This window comes from Odontesthes bonariensis, chromosome 5, assembly GCF_027942865.1.
Source record: "Odontesthes bonariensis isolate fOdoBon6 chromosome 5, fOdoBon6.hap1, whole genome shotgun sequence".
Taxonomy (NCBI): domain Eukaryota; kingdom Metazoa; phylum Chordata; class Actinopteri; order Atheriniformes; family Atherinopsidae; genus Odontesthes; species Odontesthes bonariensis.
In genome coordinates this window covers 12,482,703-12,496,968 of record NC_134510.1, presented here as the reverse complement: position 1 = coordinate 12,496,968, position 14,266 = coordinate 12,482,703, and the positions used below count along the sequence as shown (strand labels likewise).

Below are 14,266 nucleotides of genomic sequence, written 5' to 3'. Positions count from 1 at the left end.
TTTCGTAGTCAGGATGGCCGAGCGGTCTAAGGCGCTGCGTTCAGGTCGCAGTCTCCCCTGGAGGCGTGGGTTCAAATCCCACTTCTGACATTGCAGACTTCTCCTAGAGAAACATTTTCACTGGCAAGGCAACCCAAGTTTACTCCTTGCTTAGCAATACCATGTCGTATTGCTATTCTGCCACTGCATCATCTTGTTTAAACATTATTGTGGCCGCTTTACCTCCGAAGAGTTCTTGCTTCCAAATGCTATGCCTACTATTTCTTTGCCTCAGGAGCCCTGTTAAACAACAGCCAAGACACTTGTTGCATGAGAATCTTCTGACCACGGCTCAACAAGCTGTGTTGTCACAACCTTCTACAGTGCTTTGGGCAGGACAGAATCATTAGCAAAAGGCACATTGTTGATTATAAGGTCTTGGTTTGCACTTAACACCATAGTAAACGGGAAAGGGCTTTTGACCGAAGAAACCTGGCATCATGTTAGGCTATTTGAAGGGGGCTATTGACATTTAGGCCGAAGATGGGTGAGAGTATCAAAGCAATCATCACTTGGTGGCAGGCAGCTGATAAAAGACCAAGCTCTCCCCGTCGGGGAATCGAACCCCGATCTTCCGCGTGACAGGCGGAGATACTGTCCATTATACTAACGAGGAATTTCTGTGTGCCTGACACAGTCGTCAGACGAAAAGACAACTATCGCCAAGGAGTGAAATAAGATTTTGGTGTCCCGTTTCAAGGTGCAGGAAAATTGCTATCACAGTCCCATTACTCAGAAGGAGAGTCTTCCATGAAGCTGCATGCCTCGTCAATATTCCCCTTCAACACGAACACAACGCAGACCCACATATTCGCTGGAATGATGCCTGGGCCCGCCGACAGTGTCATCCAATATTCCTTTTCGTAGTCAGGATGGCCGAGCGGTCTAAGGCGCTGCGTTCAGGTCGCAGTCTCCCCTGGAGGCGTGGGTTCAAATCCCACTTCTGACATTGCAGACTTCTCCTAGAGAAACATTTTCACTGGCAAGGCAACCCAAGTTTACTCCTTGCTTAGCAATACCATGTCGTATTGCTATTCTGCCACTGCATCATCTTGTTTAAACATTATTGTGGCCGCTTTACCTCCGAAGAGTTCTTGCTTCCAAATGCTATGCCTACTATTTGTTTGCCTCAGGAGCCCTGTTAAACAACAGCCAAGACACTTGTTGCATGAGAATCTTCTGATCACTGCTCAACAAGCTGTGTTGTCACAACCTTCTACAGTGCTTTGGGCAGGACAGAATCATTAGCAAAAGGCACATTGTTGATTATAAGGTCTTGGTTTGCACTTAACACCATAGTAAACGGGAAAGGGCTTTTGACCGAAGAAACCTGGCATCATGTTAGGCTATTTGAAGAGGGCTAATGACATTTAGGCCGAAGATGGGTAAGAGTATCAAAGCAATCATCACTTGGTGGCAGGCAGCTGATAAAAGACCAAGCTCTCCCCGTCGGGGAATCGAACCCCGATCTTCCGCGTGACAGGCGGAGATACTGTCCATTATACTAACGAGGAATTTCTGTGTGACTGATACAGTCGTCAGATGAAAAGACAACTATCGCCAAGGAGTGAGATAAGATTTTGGTGTCCCCTTTCAAGGTGCAGGAAAATTGCTATCACAGTCCCATCACTCAGAAGGAGAGTCTTCCATGAAGCTGCATGCCTCGTCAATATTCCCCTTCAACACGAACACAACGCAGACCCACATATTCGCTGGAATGATGCCTGGGCCCGCCGACAGTGTCGTCCAATATTCCTTTTAGTAGTCAGGATGGCCGAGCGGTCTAAGGCGCTGCGTTAAGGTCGCAGTCTCCCCTGGAGGCGTGGGTTCAAATCCCACTTCTGACATTGCAGACTTCTCCTAGAGAACCATTTTCACTGGCAAGGCAACCCAAGTTTACTCCTTGCTTAGCAATACCATGTCGTATTGCTATTCTGCCACTGCATCATCTTGTTTAAAGATTATTGTGGCCGCTTTACCTCCGAAGAGTTCTTGCTTCCAAATGCTATGCCTACTATTTGTTTGCCTCAGGAGCCCTGTTAAACAACAGCCAAGACACTTGTTGCATGAGAATCTTCTGACCACTGCTCAACAAGCTGTGTTGTCACAACCTTCTACAGTGCTTTGGGCAGGACAGAATCATTAGCAAAAGGCACATTGTTGATTATAAGGTCTTGGTTTGCACTTAACACCATAGTAAACGGGAAAGGGCTTTTGACCGAAGAAACCTGGCATCATGTTAGGCTATTTGAAGGGGGCTATTGACATTTAGGCCGAAGATGGGTGAGAGTATCAAAGCAATCATCACTTGGTGGCAGGCAGCTGATAAAAGACCAAGCTCTCCCCGTCGGGGAATCGAACCCCGATCTTCCACGTGACAGGCGGAGATACTGTCCATTATACTAACGAGGAATTTCTGTGTGCCTGACACAGTCGTCAGACGAAAAGACAACTATCGCCAAGGAGTGAAATAAGATTTTGGTGTCCCGTTTCAAGGTGCAGGAAAATTGCTATCACAGTCCCATTACTCAGAAGGAGAGTCTTCCATGAAGCTGCATGCCTCGTCAATATTCCCCTTCAACACGAACACAACGCAGACCCACATATTCGCTGGAATGATGCCTGGGACCGCCGACAGTGTCATCCAATATTCCTTTTCGTAGTCAGGATGGCCGAGCGGTCTAAGGCGCTGCGTTCAGGTCGCAGTCTCCCTTGGAGGCGTGGGTTCAAATCCCACTTCTGACATTGCAGACTTCTCCTAGAGAAACATTTTCACTGGCAAGGCAACCCAAGTTTACTCCTTGCTTAGCAATACCATGTCGTATTGCGATTCTGCCACTGCATCATCTTGTTTAAACATTATTGTGGCCGCTTTACCTCCGAAGAGTTCTTGCTTCCAAATGCTATGCCAACTATTTGTTTGCCTCAGGAGCCCTGTTAAACAACAGCCAAGACACTTGTTGCATGAGAATCTTCTGATCACTGCTCAACAAGCTGTGTTGTCACAACCTTCTACAGTGCTTTGGGCAGGACAGAATCATTAGCAAAAGGCACATTGTTGATTATAAGGTCTTGGTTTGCACTTAACACCATAGTAAACGGGAAAGGGCTTTTGACCGAAGAAACCTGGCATCATGTTAGGCTATTTGAAGGGGGCTATTGACATTTAGGCCGAAGATGGGTGAGAGTATCAAAGCAATCATCACTTGGTGGCAGGCAGCTGATAAAAGACCAAGCTCTCCCCGTCGGGGAATCGAACCCCGATCTTCCGCGTGACAGGCGGAGATACTGTCCATTATACTAACGAGGAATTTCTGTGTGCCTGACACAGTCGTCAGACGAAAAGACAACTATCGCCAAGGAGTGAAATAAGATTTTGGTGTCCCGTTTCAAGGTGCAGGACATTGCTATCACAGTCCCATTACTCAGAAGGAGAGTCTTCCATGAAGCTGCATGCCTCGTCAATATTCCCCTTCAACACGAACACAACGCAGACCCACATATTCGCTGGAATGATGCCTGGGACCGCCGACAGTGTCATCCAATATTCCTTTTCGTAGTCAGGATGGCCGAGCGGTCTAAGGCGCTGCGTTCAGGTCGCAGTCTCCCCTGGAGGCGTGGGTTCAAATCCCACTTCTGACATTGCAGACTTCTCCTAGAGAAACATTTTCACTGGCAAGGCAACCCAAGTTTACTCCTTGCTTAGCAATACCATGTCGTATTGCTATTCTGCCACTGCATCATCTTGTTTAAACATTATTGTGGCCGCTTTACCTCCGAAGAGTTCTTGCTTCCAAATGCTATGCCTACTATTTGTTTGCCTCAGGAGCCCTGTTAAACAACAGCCAAGACACTTGTTGCATGAGAATCTTCTGATCACTGCTCAACAAGCTGTGTTGTCACAACCTTCTACAGTGCTTTGGGCAGGACAGAATCATTAGCAAAAGGCACATTGTTGATTATAAGGTCTTGGTTTGCACTTAACACCATAGTAAACGGGAAAGGGCTTTTGACCGAAGAAACCTGGCATCATGTTAGGCTATTTGAAGGGGGCTATTGACATTTAGGCCGAAGATGGGTGAGAGTATCAAAGCAATCATCACTTGGTGGCAGGCAGCTGATAAAAGACCAAGCTCTCCCCCTCGGGGAATCAAACCCCGATATTCCGCGTGACAGGCGGAGATACTGTCCATTATACTAACGAGGAATTTCTGTGTGACTGACACAGTCGTCAGACGAAAAGACAACTATCGCCAAGGAGTGAAATAAGATTTTGGTTTCCCCTTTCAAGGTGCAGGAAAATTGCTATCACAGTCCCATCACTCAGAAGGAGAGTCTTCCATGAAGCTGCATGCCTCGTCAATATTCCCCTTCAACACGAACACAACGCAGACCCACATATTCGCTGGAATGATGCCTGGGCCCGCCGACAGTGTCGTCAAATATTCCTTTTAGTCGTCAGGATGGCCGAGCGGTCTAAGGAGCTGCGTTCAGGTCGCAGTCTCCCCTGGAGGCGTGGGTTCAAATCCCACTTCTGACATTGCAGACTTCTCCTAGAGAAACATTTTCACTGGCAAGGCAACCCAAGTTTACTCCTTGCTTAGCAATACCATGTCGTATTGCTATTCTGCCACTGCATCATCTTGTTTAAACATTATTGTGGCCGCTTTACCTCCGAAGAGTTCTTGCTTCCAAATGCTATGCCTACTATTTGTTTGCCTCAGGAGCCCTGTTAAACAACAGCCAAGACACTTGTTGCATGAGAATCTTCTGATCACTGCTCAACAAGCTGTGTTGTCACAACCTTCTACAGTGCTTTGGGCAGGACAGAATCATTAGCAAAAGGCACATTGTTGATTATAAGGTCTTGGTTTGCACTTAACACCATAGTAAACGGGAAAGGGCTTTTGACCGAAGAAACCTGGCATCATGTTAGGCTATTTGAAGGGGGCTATTGACATTTAGGCCGAAGATGGGTGAGAGTATCAAAGCAATCATCACTTGGTGGCAGGCAGCTGATAAAAGACCAAGCTCTACCCCTCGGGGAATCGAACCCCCATCTTCCGCGTGACAGGCGGAGATACTGTCCATTATACTAACGAGGAATTTCTGTGTGACTGACACAGTCGTCAGACGAAAAGACAACTATCGCCAAGGAGTGAAATAAGATTTTGGTGTCCCGTTTCAAGGTGCAGGAAAATTGCTATCACAGTCCCATTACTCAGAAGGAGAGTCTTCCATGAAGCTGCATGCCTCGTCAATATTCCCCTTCAACACGAACACAACGCAGACCCACATATTCGCTGGAATGATGCCTGGGCCCGCCGACAGTGTCGTCAAATATTCCTTTTCGTAGTCAGGATGGCCGAGCGGTCTAAGGCGCTGCGTTCAGGTCGCAGTCTCCCCTGGAGGCGTGGGTTCAAATCCCACTTCTGACATTGCAGACTTCTCCTAGAGAAACATTTTCACTGGCAAGGCAACCCAAGTTTACTCCTTGCTTAGCAATACCATGTCGTATTGCTATTCTGCCACTGCATCATCTTGTTTAAAGATTATTGTGGCCGCTTTACCTCCAAAGAGTTCTTGCTTCCAAATGCTATGCCTACTATTTGTTTGCCTCAGGAGCCCTGTTAAACAACAGCCAAGACACTTGTTGCATGAGAATCTTCTGACCACTACTCAACAAGCTGTGTTGTCACAACCTTCTACAGTGCTTTGGGCAGGACAGAATCATTAGCAAAAGGCACATTGTTGATTATAAGGTCTTGGTTTGCACTTAACACCATAGTAAACGGGAAAGGGCTTTTGACCGAAGAAACCTGGCATCATGTTAGGCTATTTGTAGGGGGCTATTGACATTTAGGCCGAAGATGGGTGAGAGTATCAAAGCAATCATCACTTGGTGGCAGGCAGCTGATAAAAGACCAAGCTCTCCCCCTCGGGGAATCAAACCCCGATATTCCGCGTGACAGGCGGAGATACTGTCCATTATACTAACGAGGAATTTCTGTGTGACTGACACAGTCGTCAGACGAAAAGACAACTATCGCCAAGGAGTGAAATAAGATTTTGGTTTCCCCTTTCAAGGTGCAGGAAAATTGCTATCACAGTCCCATCACTCAGAAGGAGAGTCTTCCATGAAGCTGCATGCCTCGTCAATATTCCCCTTCAACACGAACACAACGCAGACCCACATATTCGCTGGAATGATGCCTGGGCCCGCCGACAGTGTCGTCAAATATTCCTTTTAGTAGTCAGGATGGCCGAGCGGTCTAAGGCGCTGCGTTAAGGTCGCAGTCTCCCCTGGAGGCGTGGGTTCAAATCCCACTTCTGACATTGCAGACTTCTCCTACAGAAACATTTTCACTGGCAAGGCAACCCAAGTTTACTCCTTGCTTAGCAATACCATGTCGTATTGCTATTCTGCCACTGCATCATCTTGTTTAAAGATTATTGTGGCCGCTTTACCTCCGAAGAGTTCTTGCTTCCAAATGCTATGCCTACTTTTTGTTTGCCTCAGGAGCCCTGTTAAACAACAGCCAAGACACTTGTTGCATGAGAATCTTCTGACCACTGCTCAACAAGCTGTGTTGTCACAACCTTCTACAGTGCTTTGGGCAGGACAGAATCATTAGGAAAAGCACATTGTTGATTATAAGGTCTTGGTTTGCACTTAACACCATAGTAAACGGGAAAGGGCTTTTGACCAAAGCAACCTGGCCTCATGTTAGGCTATTTGAAGGGGGCTATTGACATTTAGACCGAAGATGGGTGAGAGTATCAAAACAATCATCACTTGGTGGCAGGCAGCTGATAAAAGACCAAGCTCTCCCCGTCGGGGAATCGAACCCCGATCTTCCGCGTGACAGGCGGAGATACTGTCCATTATACTAACGAGGAATTTCTGTGTGCCTGACACAGTCGTCAGACGAAAAGACAACTATCGCCAAGGAGTGAAATAAGATTTTGGTGTCCCGTTTCAAGGTGCAGGAAAATTGCTATCACAGTCCCATTACTCAGAAGGAGAGTCTTCCATGAAGCTGCATGCCTCGTCAATATTCCCCTTCAACACGAACACAACGCAGACCCACATATTCGCTGGAATGATGCCTGGGCCCGCCGACAGTGTCATCCAATATTCCTTTTCGTAGTCAGGATGGCCGAGCGGTCTAAGGCGCTGCGTTCAGGTCGCAGTCTCCCCTGGAGGCGTGGGTTCAAATCCCACTTCTGACATTGCAGACTTCTCCTAGAGAAACATTTTCACTGGCAAGGCAACCCAAGTTTACTCCTTGCTTAGCAATACCATGTCGTATTGCTATTCTGCCACTGCATCATCTTGTTTAAAGATTATTGTGGCCGCTTTACTTCCGAAGAGTTCTTGCTTCCAAATGCTATGCCTACTATTTGTGTGCCTCAGGAGCCCTGTTAAACAACAGCCAAGACACTTGTTGCATGAGAATCTTCTGACCACTGCTCAACAAGCTGTGTTGTCACAACCTTCTACAGTGCTTTGGGCAGGACAGAATCATTAGCAAAAGGCACATTGTTGATTATAAGATCTTGGTTTGCACTTAACACCATAGTAAACGGGAAAGGGCTTTTGACCAAAGCAACCTGGCCTCATGTTAGGCTATTTGAAGGGGGCTATTGACATTTAGGCCGAAGATGGGTGAGAGTATCAAAGCAATCATCACTTGGTGGCAGGCAGCTGATAAAAGACCAAGCTCTCCCCGTCGGGGAATCGAACCCCCATCTTCCGCGTGACAGGCGGAGATACTGTCCATTATACTAACGAGGAATTTCTGTGTGCCTGACACAGTCGTCAGACGAAAAGACAACTATCGCCAAGGAGTGAAATAAGATTTTGGTGTCCCCTTTCAAGGTGCAGGAAAATTGCTATCACAGTCCCATTACTCAGAAGGAGAGTCTTCCATGAAGCTGCATGCCTCGTCAATATTCTACTTCAACACGAACACAACGCAGACCCACATATTCGCTGGAATGATGCCTGGGCCCGCCGACAGTGTCGTCAAATATTCCTTTTAGTAGTCAGGATGGCCGAGCGGTCTAAGGCGCTGCGTTAAGGTCGCAGTCTCCCTTGGAGGCGTGGGTTCAAATCCCACTTCTGACATTGCAGACTTCTCCTAGAGAACCATATTCACTGGCAAGGCAACCCAAGTTTACTCCTTGCTTAGCAATACCATGTCGTATTGCTATTCTGCCACTGCATCATCTTGTTTAAAGATTATTGTGGCCGCTTTACCTCCGAAGAGTTCTTGCTTCCAAATGCTATGCCTACTTTTTGTTTGCCTCAGGAGCCCTGTTAAACAACAGCCAAGACACTTGTTGCATGAGAATCTTCTGACCACTGCTCAACAAGCTGTGTTGTCACAACCTTCTACAGTGCTTTGGGCAGGACAGAATCATTAGCAAAAGGCACATTGTTGATTATAAGGTCTTGGTTTGCACTTAACACCATAGTAAACGGGAAAGGGCTTTTGACCGAAGAAACCTGGCCTCATGTTAGGCTATTTGAAGGGGGCTATTGACATTTAGGCCGAAGATGGGTGAGAGTATCAAAGCAATCATCACTTGGTGGCAGGCAGCTGATAAAAGACCAAGCTCTCCCCGTCGGGGAATCGAACCCCGATCTTCCGCGTGACAGGCGGCGATACTGTCCATTATACTAAAGAGGAATTTCTGTGTGCCTGACACAGTCGTCAGACGAAAAGACAACTATCGCCAAGGAGTGAAATAAGATTTTGGTGTCCCGTTTCAAGGTGCAGGAAAATTGCTATCACAGTCCCATTACTCAGAAGGAGAGTCTTCCATGAAGCTGCATGCCTCGTCAATATTCCCCTTCAACACGAACACAACGCAGACCCACATATTCGCTGGAATGATGCCTGGGCCCGCCGACAGTGTCGTCCAATATTCCTTTTACTAGTCAGGATGGCCGAGCGGTCTAAGGCGCTGCGTTCAGGTCGCAGTCTACCCTGGAGGCGTGGGTTCAAATCCCACTTCTGACATTGCAGACTTCTCCTAGAGAAACATTTTCACTGGCAAGGCAACCCAAGTTTACTCCTTGCTTAGCAATACCATGTCGTATTGCTATTCTGCCACTGCATCATCTTGTTTAAAGATTATTGTGGCCGCTTTACCTCCAAAGAGTTCTTGCTTCCAAATGCTATGCCTACTATTTGTTTGCCTCAGGAGCCCTGTTAAACAACAGCCAAGACACTTGTTGCATGAGAATCTTCTGACCACTACTCAACAAGCTGTGTTGTCACAACCTTCTACAGTGCTTTGGGCAGGACAGAATCATTAGCAAAAGGCACATTGTTGATTATAAGGTCTTGGTTTGCACTTAACACCATAGTAAACGGGAAAGGGCTTTTGACCGAAGAAACCTGGCATCATGTTAGGCTATTTGAAGGGGGCTATTGACAGTTAGGCCGAAGATGGGTGAGAGTATCAAAGCAATCATCACTTGGTGGCAGGCAGCTGATAAAAGACCAAGCTCTCCCCGTCGGGGAATCGAACCCCGATCTTCCGCGTGACAGGCGGAGATACTGTCCATTATACTAACGAGGAATTTCTGTGTGCCTGACACAGTCGTCAGACGAAAAGACAACTATCGCCAAGGAGTGAAATAAGATTTTGGTTTCCCCTTTCAAGGTGCAGGAAAATTGCTATCACAGTCCCATCACTCAGAAGGAGAGTCTTCCATGAAGCTGCATGCCTCGTCAATATTCCCCTTCAACACGAACACAACGCAGACCCACATATTCGCTGGAATGATGCCTGGGCCCGCCGACAGTGTCGTCAAATATTCCTTTTAGTCGTCAGGATGGCCGAGCGGTCTAAGGCGCTGCGTTCAGGTCGCAGTCTCCCCTGGAGGCGTGGGTTCAAATCCCACTTCTGACATTGCAGACTTCTCCTAGAGAAACATTTTCACTGGCAAGGCAACCCAAGTTTACTCCTTGCTTAGCAATACCATGTCGTATTGCTATTCTGCCACTGCATCATCTTGTTTAAACATTATTGTGGCCGCTTTACCTCCGAAGAGTTCTTGCTTCCAAATGCTATGCCTACTATTTGTTTGCCTCAGGAGCCCTGTTAAACAACAGCCAAGACACTTGTTGCATGAGAATCTTCTGATCACTGCTCAACAAGCTGTGTTGTCACAACCTTCTACAGTGCTTTGGGCAGGACAGAATCATTAGCAAAAGGCACATTGTTGATTATAAGGTCTTGGTTTGCACTTAACACCATAGTAAACGGGAAAGGGCTTTTGACCGAAGAAACCTGGCATCATGTTAGGCTATTTGAAGGGGGCTATTGACATTTAGGCCGAAGATGGGTGAGAGTATCAAAGCAATCATCGCTTGGTGGCAGGCAGCTGATAAAAGACCAAGCTCTCCCCGTCAGGGAAACGAACCCCGATCTTCCGCGTGACAGGCGGAGATACTGTCCATTATACTAACGAGGAATTTCTGTGTGCCTGACACAGTCGTCAGACGAAAAGACAACTATCGCCAAGGAGTGAAATAAGATTTTTGTGTCCCGTTTCAAGGTGCAGGAAAATTGCTATCACAGTCCCATTACTCAGAAGGAGAGTCTTCCATGAAGCTGCATGCCTCGTCAATATTCCCCTTCAACACGAACACAACGCAGACCCACATATTCGCTGGAATGATGCCTGGGACCGCCGACAGTGTCATCCAATATTCCTTTTCGTAGTCAGGATGGCCGAGCGGTCTAAGGCGCTGCGTTCAGGTCGCAGTCTCCCCTGGAGGCGTGGGTTCAAATCCCACTTCTGACATTGCAGACTTCTCCTAGAGAAACATTTTCACTGGCAAGGCAACCCAAGTTTACTCCTTGCTTAGCAATACCATGTCGTATTGCTATTCTGCCACTGCATCATCTTGTTTAAAGATTATTGTGGCCGCTTTACCTCCAAAGAGTTCTTGCTTCCAAATGCTATGCCTACTATTTGTTTGCCTCAGGAGCCCTGTTAAACAACAGCCAAGACACTTGTTGCATGAGAATCTTCTGACCACTACTCAACAAGCTGTGTTGTCACAACCTTCTACAGTGCTTTGGGCAGGACAGAATCATTAGCAAAAGGCACATTGTTGATTATAAGGTCTTGGTTTGCACTTAACACCATAGTAAACGGGAAAGGGCTTTTGACCGAAGAAACCTGGCATCATGTTAGGCTATTTGAAGGGGGCTATTGACAGTTAGGCCGAAGATGGGTGAGAGTATCAAAGCAATCATCACTTGGTGGCAGGCAGCTGATAAAAGACCAAGCTCTCCCCGTCGGGGAATCGAACCCCGATCTTCCGCGTGACAGGCGGAGATACTGTCCATTATACTAACGAGGAATTTCTGTGTGCCTGACACAGTCGTCAGACGAAAAGACAACTATCGCCAAGGAGTGAAATAAGATTTTGGTTTCCCCTTTCAAGGTGCAGGAAAATTGCTATCACAGTCCCATCACTCAGAAGGAGAGTCTTCCATGAAGCTGCATGCCTCGTCAATATTCCCCTTCAACACGAACACAACGCAGACCCACATATTCGCTGGAATGATGCCTGGGCCCGCCGACAGTGTCGTCAAATATTCCTTTTAGTCGTCAGGATGGCCGAGCGGTCTAAGGCGCTGCGTTCAGGTCGCAGTCTCCCCTGGAGGCGTGGGTTCAAATCCCACTTCTGACATTGCAGACTTCTCCTAGAGAAACATTTTCACTGGCAAGGCAACCCAAGTTTACTCCTTGCTTAGCAATACCATGTCGTATTGCTATTCTGCCACTGCATCATCTTGTTTAAACATTATTGTGGCCGCTTTACCTCCGAAGAGTTCTTGCTTCCAAATGCTATGCCTACTATTTGTTTGCCTCAGGAGCCCTGTTAAACAACAGCCAAGACACTTGTTGCATGAGAATCTTCTGATCACTGCTCAACAAGCTGTGTTGTCACAACCTTCTACAGTGCTTTGGGCAGGACAGAATCATTAGCAAAAGGCACATTGTTGATTATAAGGTCTTGGTTTGCACTTAACACCATAGTAAACGGGAAAGGGCTTTTGACCGAAGAAACCTGGCATCATGTTAGGCTATTTGAAGGGGGCTATTGACATTTAGGCCGAAGATGGGTGAGAGTATCAAAGCAATCATCACTTGGTGGCAGGCAGCTGATAAAAGACCAAGCTCTACCCCTCGGGGAATCGAACCCCCATCTTCCGCATGACAGGCGGAGATACTGTCCATTATACTAACGAGGAATTTCTGTGTGACTGACACAGTCGTCAGACGAAAAGACAACTATCGCCAAGGAGTGAAATAAGATTTTGGTGTCCCGTTTCAAGGTGCAGGAAAATTGCTATCACAGTCCCATTACTCAGAAGGAGAGTCTTCCATGAAGCTGCATGCCTCGTCAATATTCCCCTTCAACACGAACACAACGCAGACCCACATATTCGCTGGAATGATGCCTGGGCCCGCCGACAGTGTCGTCAAATATTCCTTTTCGTAGTCAGGATGGCCGAGCGGTCTAAGGCGCTGCGTTCAGGTCGCAGTCTCACCTGGAGGCGTGGGTTCAAGTCCCACTTCTGACATTGCAGACTTCTCCTAGAGAAACATTTTCACTGGCAAGGCAACCCAAGTTTACTCCTTGCTTAGCAATACCATGTCGTATTGCTATTCTGCCACTGCATCATCTTGTTTAAAGATTATTGTGGCCGCTTTACCTCCAAAGAGTTCTTGCTTCCAAATGCTATGCCTACTATTTGTTTGCCTCAGGAGCCCTGTTAAACAACAGCCAAGACACTTGTTGCATGAGAATCTTCTGACCACTACTCAACAAGCTGTGTTGTCACAACCTTCTACAGTGCTTTGGGCAGGACAGAATCATTAGCAAAAGGCACATTGTTGATTATAAGGTCTTGGTTTGCACTTAACACCATAGTAAACGGGAAAGGGCTTTTGACCGAAGAAACCTGGCATCATGTTAGGCTATTTGTAGGGGGCTATTGACATTTAGGCCGAAGATGGGTGAGAGTATCAAAGCAATCATCACTTGGTGGCAGGCAGCTGATAAAAGACCAAGCTCTCCCCCTCGGGGAATCAAACCCCGATATTCCGCGTGACAGGCGGAGATACTGTCCATTATACTAACGAGGAATTTCTGTGTGACTGACACAGTCGTCAGACGAAAAGACAACTATCGCCAAGGAGTGAAATAAGATTTTGGTTTCCCCTTTCAAGGTGCAGGAAAATTGCTATCACAGTCCCATCACTCAGAAGGAGAGTCTTCCATGAAGCTGCATGCCTCGTCAATATTCCCCTTCAACACGAACACAACGCAGACCCACATATTCGCTGGAATGATGCCTGGGCCCGCCGACAGTGTCGTCAAATATTCCTTTTAGTAGTCAGGATGGCCGAGCGGTCTAAGGCGCTGCGTTCAGGTCGCAGTCTCCCCTGGAGGCGTGGGTTCAAATCCCACTTCTGACATTGCAAACTTCTCCTAGAGAAACATTTTCACTGGCAAGGCAACCCAAGTTTACTCCTTGCTTAGCAATACCATGTCGTATTGCTATTCTGCCACTGCATCATCTTGTTTAAAGATTATTGTGGCCGCTTTACCTCCGAAGAGTTCTTGCTTCCAAATGCTATGCCTACTTTTTGTTTGCCTCAGGAGCCCTGTTAAACAACAGCCAAAACACTTGTTGCATGAGAATCTTCTGACCACTGCTCAACAAGCTGTGTTGTCACAACCTTCTACAGTGCTTTGGGCAGGACAGAATCATTAGCAAAAGGCACATTGTTGATTATAAGGTCTTGGTTTGCACTTAACACCATAGTAAACGGGAAAGGGCTTTTGATCGAAGAAACCTGGCATCATGTTAGGCTATTTGAAGGGGGCTATTGACATTTAGGCCGAAGATGGGTGAGAGTATCAAAGCAATCATCACTTGGTGGCAGGCAGCTGATAAAAGACCAAGCTCTCCCCCTCGGGGAATCGAACCCCGATCTTCCGCATGACAGGCGGAGATACTGTCCATTATACTAACGAGGAATTTCTGTGTGACTGACACAGTCGTCAGACGAAAAGACAACTATCGCCAAGGAGTGAAATAAGATTTTGGTTTCCCCTTTCAAGGTGCAGGAAAATTGCTATCACAGTCCCATCACTCAGAAGGAGAGTCTTCCATGAAGCTG

At 47.1% G+C, this 14,266-nt stretch overlaps 19 non-coding genes across 19 annotated transcripts; 13 read left to right on the top strand and 6 right to left on the bottom strand.

The window, feature by feature from the left end:
- The first annotated feature begins 7 nt into the window (after window positions 1–7).
- trnal-cag (transfer RNA leucine (anticodon CAG)) lies at window positions 8–90 on the top strand. Its single transcript has one exon. It is a non-coding gene; the product is annotated as a tRNA-Leu (tRNA).
- Window positions 91–583: 493 nt separating this feature from the next.
- Window positions 584–655, bottom strand: trnad-guc (transfer RNA aspartic acid (anticodon GUC)). Its single transcript has one exon. It is a non-coding gene; the product is annotated as a tRNA-Asp (tRNA).
- Window positions 656–905: 250 nt separating this feature from the next.
- trnal-cag (transfer RNA leucine (anticodon CAG)) lies at window positions 906–988 on the top strand. Its single transcript has one exon. It is a non-coding gene; the product is annotated as a tRNA-Leu (tRNA).
- Window positions 989–1,481: 493 nt separating this feature from the next.
- Window positions 1,482–1,553, bottom strand: trnad-guc (transfer RNA aspartic acid (anticodon GUC)). The gene has a single exon. It is a non-coding gene; the product is annotated as a tRNA-Asp (tRNA).
- Window positions 1,554–1,803: 250 nt separating this feature from the next.
- trnal-aag (transfer RNA leucine (anticodon AAG)) lies at window positions 1,804–1,886 on the top strand. Its single transcript has one exon. It is a non-coding gene; the product is annotated as a tRNA-Leu (tRNA).
- An 815-nt stretch (window positions 1,887–2,701) lies between these two features.
- Window positions 2,702–2,784, top strand: trnal-cag (transfer RNA leucine (anticodon CAG)). The gene has a single exon. It is a non-coding gene; the product is annotated as a tRNA-Leu (tRNA).
- Window positions 2,785–3,277: 493 nt separating this feature from the next.
- On the bottom strand, window positions 3,278–3,349 carry trnad-guc (transfer RNA aspartic acid (anticodon GUC)). Its single transcript has one exon. It is a non-coding gene; the product is annotated as a tRNA-Asp (tRNA).
- A 249-nt stretch (window positions 3,350–3,598) lies between these two features.
- Window positions 3,599–3,681, top strand: trnal-cag (transfer RNA leucine (anticodon CAG)). Its single transcript has one exon. It is a non-coding gene; the product is annotated as a tRNA-Leu (tRNA).
- A 1,713-nt stretch (window positions 3,682–5,394) lies between these two features.
- trnal-cag (transfer RNA leucine (anticodon CAG)) lies at window positions 5,395–5,477 on the top strand. Its single transcript has one exon. It is a non-coding gene; the product is annotated as a tRNA-Leu (tRNA).
- An 815-nt stretch (window positions 5,478–6,292) lies between these two features.
- On the top strand, window positions 6,293–6,375 carry trnal-aag (transfer RNA leucine (anticodon AAG)). Its single transcript has one exon. It is a non-coding gene; the product is annotated as a tRNA-Leu (tRNA).
- Window positions 6,376–6,867: 492 nt separating this feature from the next.
- On the bottom strand, window positions 6,868–6,939 carry trnad-guc (transfer RNA aspartic acid (anticodon GUC)). Its single transcript has one exon. It is a non-coding gene; the product is annotated as a tRNA-Asp (tRNA).
- A 250-nt stretch (window positions 6,940–7,189) lies between these two features.
- On the top strand, window positions 7,190–7,272 carry trnal-cag (transfer RNA leucine (anticodon CAG)). The gene has a single exon. It is a non-coding gene; the product is annotated as a tRNA-Leu (tRNA).
- Window positions 7,273–8,087: 815 nt separating this feature from the next.
- trnal-aag (transfer RNA leucine (anticodon AAG)) lies at window positions 8,088–8,170 on the top strand. Its single transcript has one exon. It is a non-coding gene; the product is annotated as a tRNA-Leu (tRNA).
- Window positions 8,171–9,561: 1,391 nt separating this feature from the next.
- Window positions 9,562–9,633, bottom strand: trnad-guc (transfer RNA aspartic acid (anticodon GUC)). Its single transcript has one exon. It is a non-coding gene; the product is annotated as a tRNA-Asp (tRNA).
- Window positions 9,634–9,883: 250 nt separating this feature from the next.
- trnal-cag (transfer RNA leucine (anticodon CAG)) lies at window positions 9,884–9,966 on the top strand. Its single transcript has one exon. It is a non-coding gene; the product is annotated as a tRNA-Leu (tRNA).
- Window positions 9,967–10,781: 815 nt separating this feature from the next.
- On the top strand, window positions 10,782–10,864 carry trnal-cag (transfer RNA leucine (anticodon CAG)). Its single transcript has one exon. It is a non-coding gene; the product is annotated as a tRNA-Leu (tRNA).
- A 493-nt stretch (window positions 10,865–11,357) lies between these two features.
- trnad-guc (transfer RNA aspartic acid (anticodon GUC)) lies at window positions 11,358–11,429 on the bottom strand. The gene has a single exon. It is a non-coding gene; the product is annotated as a tRNA-Asp (tRNA).
- Window positions 11,430–11,679: 250 nt separating this feature from the next.
- trnal-cag (transfer RNA leucine (anticodon CAG)) lies at window positions 11,680–11,762 on the top strand. Its single transcript has one exon. It is a non-coding gene; the product is annotated as a tRNA-Leu (tRNA).
- A 1,713-nt stretch (window positions 11,763–13,475) lies between these two features.
- Window positions 13,476–13,558, top strand: trnal-cag (transfer RNA leucine (anticodon CAG)). Its single transcript has one exon. It is a non-coding gene; the product is annotated as a tRNA-Leu (tRNA).
- The last annotated feature ends 708 nt before the right edge of the window (window positions 13,559–14,266 follow it).